The sequence below is a fragment of the Mytilus californianus genome, unplaced genomic scaffold (assembly GCF_021869535.1).
Source record: "Mytilus californianus isolate M0D057914Y unplaced genomic scaffold, xbMytCali1.0.p SCAF_12, whole genome shotgun sequence".
Taxonomy (NCBI): Eukaryota; Metazoa; Mollusca; class Bivalvia; order Mytilida; family Mytilidae; genus Mytilus; species Mytilus californianus.
This window is the reverse complement of record NW_026262604.1, coordinates 59,259,930-59,271,067: the sequence shown is the minus strand read 5'-3', so window position 1 is coordinate 59,271,067 and position 11,138 is coordinate 59,259,930. Positions and strand designations below refer to the sequence as shown.

Below are 11,138 nucleotides of genomic sequence, written 5' to 3'. Positions count from 1 at the left end.
GAATCGTTTTATTTTGTGAAATCATCATTGTTCTCATATAATTGCAAATTTTAAACGCTCTGAATGACTTTTATCTATATCCAATACCTGAACTTGTAGGTAACTGTAAATCCCAAATGTATTTCTACAATTTATTTTGAAATTATTGAACTTAATAAGGATCAATAGACAATTATCAAATCAAATAGACATGCGTGACTCTTATCAATGTATACGTTGGGGAACATTTGTTTCATTTTATGTACATAGATAACTAGTCAGAGCCAATTAAGACAGCTATATCAACATTTCTTGATATACAAAAACAACCTATTTCTCTAATGTGTAATCATATCAGTCATTTTTAGATTAGGAATCACAAGAATAACTATTGACAAGTGATAATCGGTATTTCAGTAATGATTTATACACTTCACTATATATTGACAGTTATAATAGTTTGTAATGGACATTCAGACTTCAATTTGCAATACGCCATTTATAAAGTCATTGAAGGAAAGAGAACAACAACGACATCAAATGTGGCTGTAAATGGTATATCGAAATTGGCTTGCTCCGTACTATGTTCATCAAGAAATGACTGTTGCATGGCTGCTTATGATACTGTTAATTCAGACTGCATTGTTGATGTTTCTGGAAGTTGTTGCTTGCCTACAACATCAACTGTTGGGTGGCATGTGATGGCAAAAGAGAAGATCGGTAAGTATACCAGGGTTTTCGATGTCACAAACTTGTCAAAACAGTTACTAAATTTTATCATCGGTACAAGTACATCATTCGTAAATAATAATCAACATGCAGACATCGTATACGTTCAGGTATTTCAAATCCAATCTTTTATGGTAATATTCTATACAAAGCACAAAAATGTCGTCATTCACCTCAAAAGCTAACCAAACCTTTAAACAGAAGGAATATAGTTACGATACTGTTGTCAGGTCATTAAAGATGGCATTTTTGGAATAAATATTGATTCACTCATAGGGTCTTTGCATCGGAAATAAACACATTTATTCTAAAAACCGTTATTACGGGTTATGTTCTTCTCATATATTTTATGATGGTATGATACTAAATCCCTAACGGGAGGGATTGTGCTTGATTTTTATATGATGAAGACATAATCTTTCAATCAGTTTGGAGCTGGCATGTCAGTAACTGCTAGTAGTCCTTTGTTAATTTATGTATCATTGTCATTTTGCTTAGTTTCTTCTGTTACCTATTCTGACATCGGACTCGGACTTCTTGTAAACTGAGTTTTACTGTGTGTTTGTTTATTCTACATTGGATAGAAGTATAGAGAGGGTTGATATCTCACAAAACATGTTTAACCCCGCCGCATTTTTTGCGCCTGTCCCAAGTCAGGAGACTCTTGCCTTTGTTAGTCTTTTTTTTTAAATTTTGGTTCATTTATATGTTTCGGAGTTTAGTGTGACGTCCATTTTCACTGAACTAGTACACCTTTTTGTTTAGAGGCAAGTTGAAGCCCGCCTCCGGGTGCTGGATTTTCTCGCTGTGTTGAAGACCCGTTGGTGGCCTTGGGCTGTTTTCTGCTCTTTGGTCGAGTTGTTGTCTCTTTGATACATTCCTTGTATTTTCATAAGTAAATTTTATGCATGTATATGTCGATGTTTAAGGAGGAAAATTTTCTTTGTCGCTTTACAAATTTTTAAAACAAGATTCTGGTATCAGCAGCACTAAGGTAATATGTACTACTTTCTGGTATGTTCTTTCAGAATTGAGTAAACTTTTCTGTTCACATGTTATACAAAAAGTTTTATAAATTTGGTAGACGCAACTTCTAATTTTTATGCTTTATCAGTTGTTCACGAAACTCTGTACTATTTAAAATCCTAACAAATCGATGCACATAATACATAAGTAGGGCATCCTGTTTCGTTGAAAAGTACCAAATGTATGTTCCTTTGGACCAAGTAATTTAAAGCTGCCCTTTCCACTAGGAAATTAACTTTAAAATGTATCACATTCTTTAAATTTATCATCCAATCCCATCTCCCCCACCCCCACCCACCCCTTTTTATGCACAAATAATATCAATCTTTTGGATGAATTACTTTTTGTTTCGTCTTCAGATGTTTGTTTTTCTTAATTGAAACGTTAATTTAACCTTTACGCAAAAATATGTTCTTGATTAAAGAAATCTAAGATTTATCAAAAAACGTTAACCTTTTGTAGTTAGTTATCTTTCTTTCTGCATCATGTAATTGTTTAAGAAGATAAGTTAGTTTTATTTGAATAAGAAAGGGAAGTCTGATCCCATTTGTTGTACGTTATAGCAAATATAATGTGTTTAAATTAGTTCGTGTGTTTTCCATTAGATTGTAAAAAAGAAGAAAGAGCGATCTAGATTTTAAACTAAATATGCGAATATTGAAAGAGGAATGCAATTTATTTGTGTGAATTTTCATCTAAATAAAGAAAAAAACAGTGTGTTATTAATCTTATAACAACGATTTTTCTTACATACACAAATCATTCTTTGTTTGATTTTAACAAATCAACTGAGCAATTTACGAGGAGATAACTCAGTAAATCTAATTTTATAAAGGGATGCACAGTAAATTTATCCATTTTATTATGTAGCAGAAAAACTAGTTTCGTGACTCTTTTTATTTTCTAAAAGCTCATCATGAGAGCTATCGTCTCATATTTTATGATAAATGCTATAGTTTAGTTTTCTATACACATTAAATGGTTTTGCCGTGTATAATATTTACAAAATTTGGCAACTTTGCACAAAATGTAGCTTGAAAAAACTCAGTGACCTATACTTTTTATAAAATTTTTGAAAATTGTAAGCTATAAATTTCATTTGGCAAAGTATGAAAAAAACAACCTTTTTGTTTTTACATTAGATCCCCTATCGACCTAAAATAAAGTGAACGTGTGAAAAGTGTTTTTTTTTTTCCTCTCCCAAAGAAACATTTAAATATATGCCAAAAAATGAACTGCAAATAGACATATAACTTTCTTTTACGGAGGTAGACGAAGGTGACAACGGTAAACCGGTGTTCAAACTTAGGTTATTGGACGCACTCTTAAAATCACTGCTATGTTTTAAAATATTTTCTAGAAAAAAAAGAACAATATTGTTATTGCAGCACTCTATACTATGATATTCAGTTACACCGATTATCAAAATTATGTTTCACATGACTGCGCTACATCATCGATGGAACCGACTATATTATAAGCACTTTCTGATTTAAAGAGTTGTCGCACAGAGCGCAGGTCTATCATTTAAACACGTATTTATCACATTTTAGCTTAACCCTGGCAGTTCTAAACAATTCTGATTTATCTGTACACTAGGATTGCCAGTCTAATTATTTATCTTATAATTAATTGTTGTAGGCTGTGAGTGTGGATGGTTGCAACATGGAAATAGTTGTTATTATGTTCCGACTGACAAAATGACATGGCCAGCTGCTCAGGTATTAATCGAGTTAATTTCAATGAAGTATTTATTATCGCAGCTGACTAAAGTTGTCGTGAATTTATTTCCCAGTGAAACCATATAAGAAATATTTCCCTCGAAAACTATAAGATTTTTGGTGCAAATATCGAAAATACTTACGTGTAAAATAGTACCAGTTTACTTTCTATTTCCCTGAAAATATCAGTTGAATATGCATACCAGAGAAATACTATTATTGTCTGTTTTGTATTGAAATTATTCATTTTCATAAAAATAAACCCATTTTTTTGCTATTCTTTTTTACGAAAATTGTGCTATATGAGAAATTCCTTTTTGTATCACCACTTCCAAATCTAATTGATTGTTTGTGTAATCCTCTGAAATTAAACTGGTAAAGTTAAGATGATTTCAATAAGTAATATTGCATCATGTTTAGAAATCTATGCATTTTTCTTACATTGTACAATGTATATGGAGAAAAGTCGAATTTCTATTGTTTCCCAATCAAAACACGTTCCCCTTAGAAATTATTAATTTTCTCAACATAGTAGGTTACATTTGTATATTTTTCAAAAGTGTTTATTGCTTATATTTAGTTCATTATAATATTCAGTTTTTTTTGTATCCCACTGATATGATGAACTATTCCGATGGAGTCAGCTGAATTCCGGTATCAGTGCTACATTGTGCAAAATCATAATTTGAACTCTTTGTAGTTTTTATATATTTTAACTGAATAACAATCACATTTAATTTATTATTTACCCAGATAATGTTTATTGCTACATTTTTTCTTGGATAATTTTCCATTAACTCTTACAAAAAACCCAAAACAAGATACTCTATTGTTTATAGTTGCTATTAATGTAAAGGCTAAACAAAATTATACTTCTTGAACCAAGGCATCTCATAATATAGTATTGTTTGTAAGTATCCTCTAAAATGAAATATTAAAACAGTAGCATAATTTTTTTTATCGAAAAAATATAAGAAGATATACTTAGTTCTACTGCTCTATACTAAAGGTGTTTTCGATTCCATATATAATAATCTTATTGTATTTTAGAAAGAACGTAGTGAACAATATGTTATTTTTACAGAAAGAAAACCAATATTTTTATTGTAATCGATATTTGAATCTATGTCTGTGCATATTATGTATATTAGTTAATTACCACATGCATCATGCTTCTTAATACATAAGTACTCACCACAAAAAAAAAAGAAACAAACAGTAGCATATAATTTATTTCCATTACTGGTACTTAATCATGTAAATCTCCGGATCTGTTCTACACAATATATGGATATCAATTGAATATGTATTGTTTCCCATAAAAAAACTTTTGGTTCTGTTTCCTGTAGAAATAATTCATGGATAATAATCGAATTTGTATTGTTTCCCAAGGACCTGTTTGCAATTTTCTCCAACTGTTACACTCTAATGTATACATTTTTCATAAATGGCAAGACCAAAGAAAATATCGTCTTCTCGAATCAGCTCTTTATATAATATTTGTTTGTAATTGTCCTCTAAAATGTCATATTAAGGTGGTACCCAACACCTTGACTAATATTAATTTGGCTCGTTTAATTTTCATAAAATTTTGACAAAATGTTTCCTTTGACCCTTTGACAAAAATATAAAAATTTCAAAAAATTTGAACCAACCACTTTATCAGAAAAATTTCATTGGTTATATAGCAGTTTGACAAACACTGATTTTGATCATTGAGAAGCTTAATATTTCCTTAACAATACAACGTGATTAAAACGTTTAGCTGATTTTTACAGAGTTATCTCCCTGTAGTGTAAGGTACCATTTTAAACTAGAAGCTTATAGTTGAGTTGTATCAGTAGTACTTATTATATTGATAAATCTCTACATCTTTCCCACATCAAATATGGATAACAGTTGAAGAAAATTACAAACAAGAATACCCTATTGTTTAAGAAACAGACAACAAAAAACAGTTCCTTGGGAAACAATACAAATTTGATTGTTATCCATGAATAGTTTCACTGGGAAACATACAACAGAAATGTTTCCATGAGAAAAAATAAATATTCAATTGTTATCCATATATAGTGTTGAGCAGGTCCAGAGTTTTACCAACATGATTTAGTTCTAGTAATGAAAATCAATTATATGCTACTGTTTTAATATTTCATTTTAGGAGTTACTAACAAACGTTATAATAGTATGATATGCAAGAAGTATGATCTTTTTGAGTCTTAACATTGCTGACAACTGTAAACAATAGTATCTTGCTTTGGGGTTTTTGTAAGAGTTAATGGAAAAGTATCCAAGAAAAAATATAGCAATAAATTTTTCCGGGGTAAAAAACAATCAAATGTGATTGTGATGAAATAAAATATATAAAAACTACAAAGCAAAGAGTTCAAATCCTGATTCAGCACTGCTACTGAAATTAAGCCGACTCTTACGGAATAATTCATCATATCAGAGGGATACAAACAACTTAATATTATAACGAACTAGTTGTTTCATTGACAATCATATCACATCTCCTTCTTTATATGGAATTAGGTTATAGAAACTGTTGAAAAATATACACAAATAAACTACTTCCTTGTTTTTAAGAAAATTAATGATTTCCAAAGTGAACGTGATTTGTGAGGGAAGCAATAGAAACTCGAATTTCCGCCATATACAATGTGAGAAAAATGCATAGATTTCTGAACATGATTCAATTTTACTTATTGAAATCATCTTAACTTTACAAGTTTATTTTCCGAGGATTACACGGACAATCAGTGCTACACAAGTTTAATTTCCGAGGATTATACAGACAATCAGTGCTACAAAAAGGAATATCTCATATAGGATTATTTTTTTTATGAAAAAGAATAGCCAAAAAGAATATATGTTTTTAGGGAAATGATTAAGTTTCATAAAACAAAACAGACAACAAAAATATTTTCCTGGGGAAACTATACAGATTCAACTGGTATTCACGAAAAGTTTCATAGGGAATTAGAAAATTAAAGGTACTATATTACGCGTAAGTATTTCTGATATTTTGCACAGGATATCTTTTAGTTTCCCAGGGGAAATAAATGGACGAAAACTTTAGTCAGGTGATTTATGCTCCCAGTATACAAACGTATACGCACTTCCGTTATAAAACACAAAAGAAGGATTTCAATGCTCTTCAACTTCGTACTTTATGAGGCATGTTTTGCATTTTTGATTCGGGCGTTACTGATCATTCTTCTGTAAACGAAACGCGCGTCTGGCGTACACAATTTTAATCATGGTATTTATGATGAGATTATTCTGTATACATGCCACGTATTTCACGAAGAAAGACTTTGTAAATGCATATGTTGGCCCAGTAAGAACTGATAACGAATAATTTGACCTTAGACGAAATTAAATGAACATATTTACACTCTGCTCATTTTAATAACCCCAACAGAAAAACATACCTAATGTTATTTTAGAATATCGAGCGAACCAAAATGAACCTCATACATGTTTCAAGAAAGAACTGAATCAGGAGTGTGATAAAAAATAAATAATAAAGTTAAACACTTAAAAATCAAAGTAATAAGTAAAATTTATCTAGGTATTACACTCAAGGCCCTACATACTGATTATTATTACATTGCATATGGTCATGCTTTCCCATACTACCACTTCTATCGTATTTACTAGTATACTAAATCCTTTGAAGGTGTACTGTTAATTTAGTCTAGGAAAAAGTAGTTTATTAATTATTTGAAATTGGGCTTTGAGCTAGCTTTTTGTAATTATGTATGATCTTAGATCGGTACTCTGTGTCTTTTATCCTTCATCTTCTTGCTATTTGTTTTTTGGTCAAAATACCTATTTACAATATACCAGATATGCAGAGGAAATGTTATTTTGAGACGATGTACATCAAATACGCTAAGAATGAAACGTAATTCTCGAACAACATATATCTGATACCATCAGGACCAAGTGTAATTCTGGATCAACCAAAATCAGTTATGCTCAGTATTTCTGGAATAACCAACAAACTACAGCAGTTACGCTCAGGTGAAATTTGTATCTGGAACAACCTATAACAGATACCATTAGACCTTAAAATTTATTCTGGAACAACCTACATATGATACCATCAGGACCAATTGTAATTCTGGATCAACCAAAATCAGTTATGCTCAGTATTTCTGGAATAACCAACAAACTACAGCAGTTACGCTCAGGTGAAATTTGTATCTGGAACAACCTATAACAGATACCCTTAGACCTTAAAATTTATTCTAGAAAAACCTACTACAGATACACACAGGACCAAACACTTTTATCTGGAACAATCCACAACAAATACCCTTAGATCCAATATTTTTTGTGGAACAACCTACAACAGGTACACTCAGGACCAAACGTTTGCCTTTTACATCCTTCTTAAAAAACTGTTGTAATTTAGACATCTTAAATTACGTTATATGATCTAGCAGACATCGACACAGGAGTACTTAGTATTCGAAAAACATATGCGCACAAAACGTTATTCTCGAGCACCTTCATCAGGACGAAACATTTTTTTCTGGAACAACTCCATCAACAAGCTTATATTAGATACGCTCAGAATCAAACGTAGTTCTAGAACAGTGTACACCAGATAAACCCAAGACCAAACGCAATTAATTCTGGAACGACCTACAGCAGATAACGTTAGGATAAAAAAAATGAACGCCTATCTGGGCTAAACGTAGTCCCGAAACGACATTAATGCAGCCAAATGCATAAACATCCATGAATATACATGATCAACACAAAAAAAGTTTCGAAAAATAAGAAATAACGGTCAACCTAACCAAAAAATAACGGCCAACCTTACCAAAAAATAACGGTCAACCTTACCAAAAATAACGATCAACCTTACCAAGAAAAAACGGTCAACCTTACCAAGAAATAACGGTCAACCTTACCAAGAAATAACGGGTAACCTTACCGAGAAAAAACAATTAACCTTACCAAAGAGAGTTGCAACGTGTGTCTCAAGAAAAAAGGTAAACAATGGAAAATGCATCAGACAAAACCAATTTGATAATAATGTTATATGTTCTAGTCATTCTGTGCCACACGTGGTAGCCAGTTGCTCACAATCAATGATCAAGATGAGAATAATTGGATTTATTCTACAGTTGGTGAATTATCATATGTAAGTCATAACATTATATACGAATATTGATTACTGACGAATAACATGAAGGAACGATTATTTTGGTTTGCTTACTTCAGTTTTGGAAATAAATGAATTTTATCTTTTCTTTCTTCGAAAACTACATGTACCAAGTCAGGAATATGACAGTTCTTTTGCAGTCGTTCGGTTGTTTGATACAGTATAACATTTGATTTTGTCACTTTTTATGGAATTCCCCTTTTTGAATTTAAACCCCTCGTGCGGTATATTTTTAATACTTTTTTTCTATCTATATTCGGATTAAGAACAAATTTAACAATAAAAAATTTGTGTCGATCCGGAAGAAGGGCTAAAAGATTGATTTTAACAGTAAGAGATGGTCTCATAAAAAGGCACACCTGCCTGCAATGATTAAATTTTAAAATCCGCCTCTTAAAGGGAGCTTGACAGTCTCTCAATACCAGGAATCGGATTTTTCGTTCCATTGTTGACCCGACGTCACTGCGTATTAAAAATATTTATGATATCCAAACAGACACCAATCAATTGTTCTTACTACCGAACAAAAACATTTGAGTTGGTCCTATGTGTATACAAAAGTTAATCCTGTTCGTATCTTGCTGCATATAAGTAAAATATATAAATCATGTCCCTTTGACCATAAATTCAGCTGGATTGTAAAGAAGTACATTACTTGCAAATAAGACTCTGAAAGAATGTGTGGGTTCCATATATATAAAGATAAGTTCAGTAAATGACATCATAAATATCATAAATCAGACAAAAAAAAACTGTAAACAACTACGGGTCACCGTACGACGTTTATCAATGAGCAAAACCCTACCCATAGTAACTTATAAAATTTGGAATGACAAAATCTGAAACTGTTCCAAAGAGAAAAATAGAACAGGCAGCAACCAACGAGAACCACTACCGTAGTAATCATAACTTTCGAATTCAGAACAAATCATATCATTCATATATTTGCTTCAAATCATTAAAAGTTATATTTTATAATCAATTTTGTTTCCATTAAAATACATGTAAATGTATCTGATTAAAATTGAAGCGCTTTTGGCTTCAATTCAAAAGTTATTATTTATTTAATTGGACATTACATGCAAAAATTGGCTGTCTAGGACTAACAACGGAAATTTGTTTTTTTTTCAATTTTATCCTAGTCAGTAGCACATACATATTTATGCTTTAATTGTACGCCTTTGTTTTAAATAATCTGTCAAATCTTAAACCTCCGAAGACATGACATAAAAAATGATTGGCTAGCCGATTTACACCCGCAGAACATTTATATCATGCAAGATTGAGACCTAAATAGGAAAACTAAAACTATTAACTGTAAGAAAGCGTAAAGCGAAAACCTAACACCAGTCATCTCAAGTCAACTTAACGAAGAGGAGATGATGCGCAACAAAACTAGCCAACAGCAGCTGATTTAATCAATCAAACATACAAAAAAAATTTAGGACTAAAATAATGAAACAAGTTCATCAAACTAAAAACATGTCATAAATTAATTATAATAATCCAATAGGTATCAGGGACATTTTTCTGGATAGCCGGGATTCGTGATTCTGGTGGCGATATTGTATGGCAAGACACACATGCAGCACAAATCTCAATTTTATATTCTAACTGGAAATCTGGTGAACCAAATGGTCCTGCTGGTGTGGCTGACTGTGCAAGTGTGTACATTAGCTCTGGTAAATGGGATGATATAAGATGCGACGGAATCCATACTGTTGTGTGTAAAAAACTTGAAAGCTGAAATCACAGGGTAGTTTGCAAGTTTGACTCGTTAAACAGACACAATATATTCTTTAACAATTCATGTATTGTATTTTAGATATTGGCCTGTTATGTTTCTTTTCTCGTCACTTGAACATATTTAGGGTCAGTGTCCCTGACAATTTATACCACATCTTCTTATTTTTATATATAGCGAATTTCAATTTCATATTCTAACTGGAAATCTGGTGAACCAAATGGTCCTGCTGGTGTTGCTGACTGTGCAAGTGTAAACATTAGCTCTAGTGGTCGTTGATTCATGTATCATATCTATTTTTATTATATTGTTTTTCTAATAAACTAGGTCGTTAGTTTTTTCTATTGAATTGTTTCATATTTTTCATGTCGGGGCCTTTTAGGTTGCAATTCTGTAAATTTAGACAATGCAATTTCCCATAGGAACTCCCTTTGCGGCTAAAACTGTGCCACTTTTACTAGGAAGTTTCGTGAAAAATTATATCCCAGAACGGAAAGTTGATATGCACTACTATTTTATTCAAAGGTCAAAATATAGGGCTGCGCGGCATATTTTTAACATTTATATGCCCTGAACTTCTAAATGTTTAAACTTATACTAAAATTCTATACTACTCATGCCTCCACTTTTGAACCTCCTAAGAATTAAATTTTAGGCGCTACCATTTTTTTTCTATACTGGTAACATTCTCAAGTAATGTCTCTATGAGATGAAACACAGAGATCAAATCTGGGAACCAGTACGTTAACAAATT

General features: G+C 31.6%; 1 long non-coding RNA gene across 1 annotated transcript; it reads left to right on the top strand.

Moving 5' to 3' along the window:
* Positions 1-279: 279 nt before the first annotated feature.
* On the top strand, positions 280-10,526 carry LOC127722472 (uncharacterized). Its single transcript, XR_007991753.1, has 4 exons — positions 280-699; positions 3,376-3,455; positions 8,527-8,619; positions 10,154-10,526. It is a non-coding gene; the product is annotated as an uncharacterized LOC127722472 (long non-coding RNA).
* The last annotated feature ends 612 nt before the right edge of the window (positions 10,527-11,138 follow it).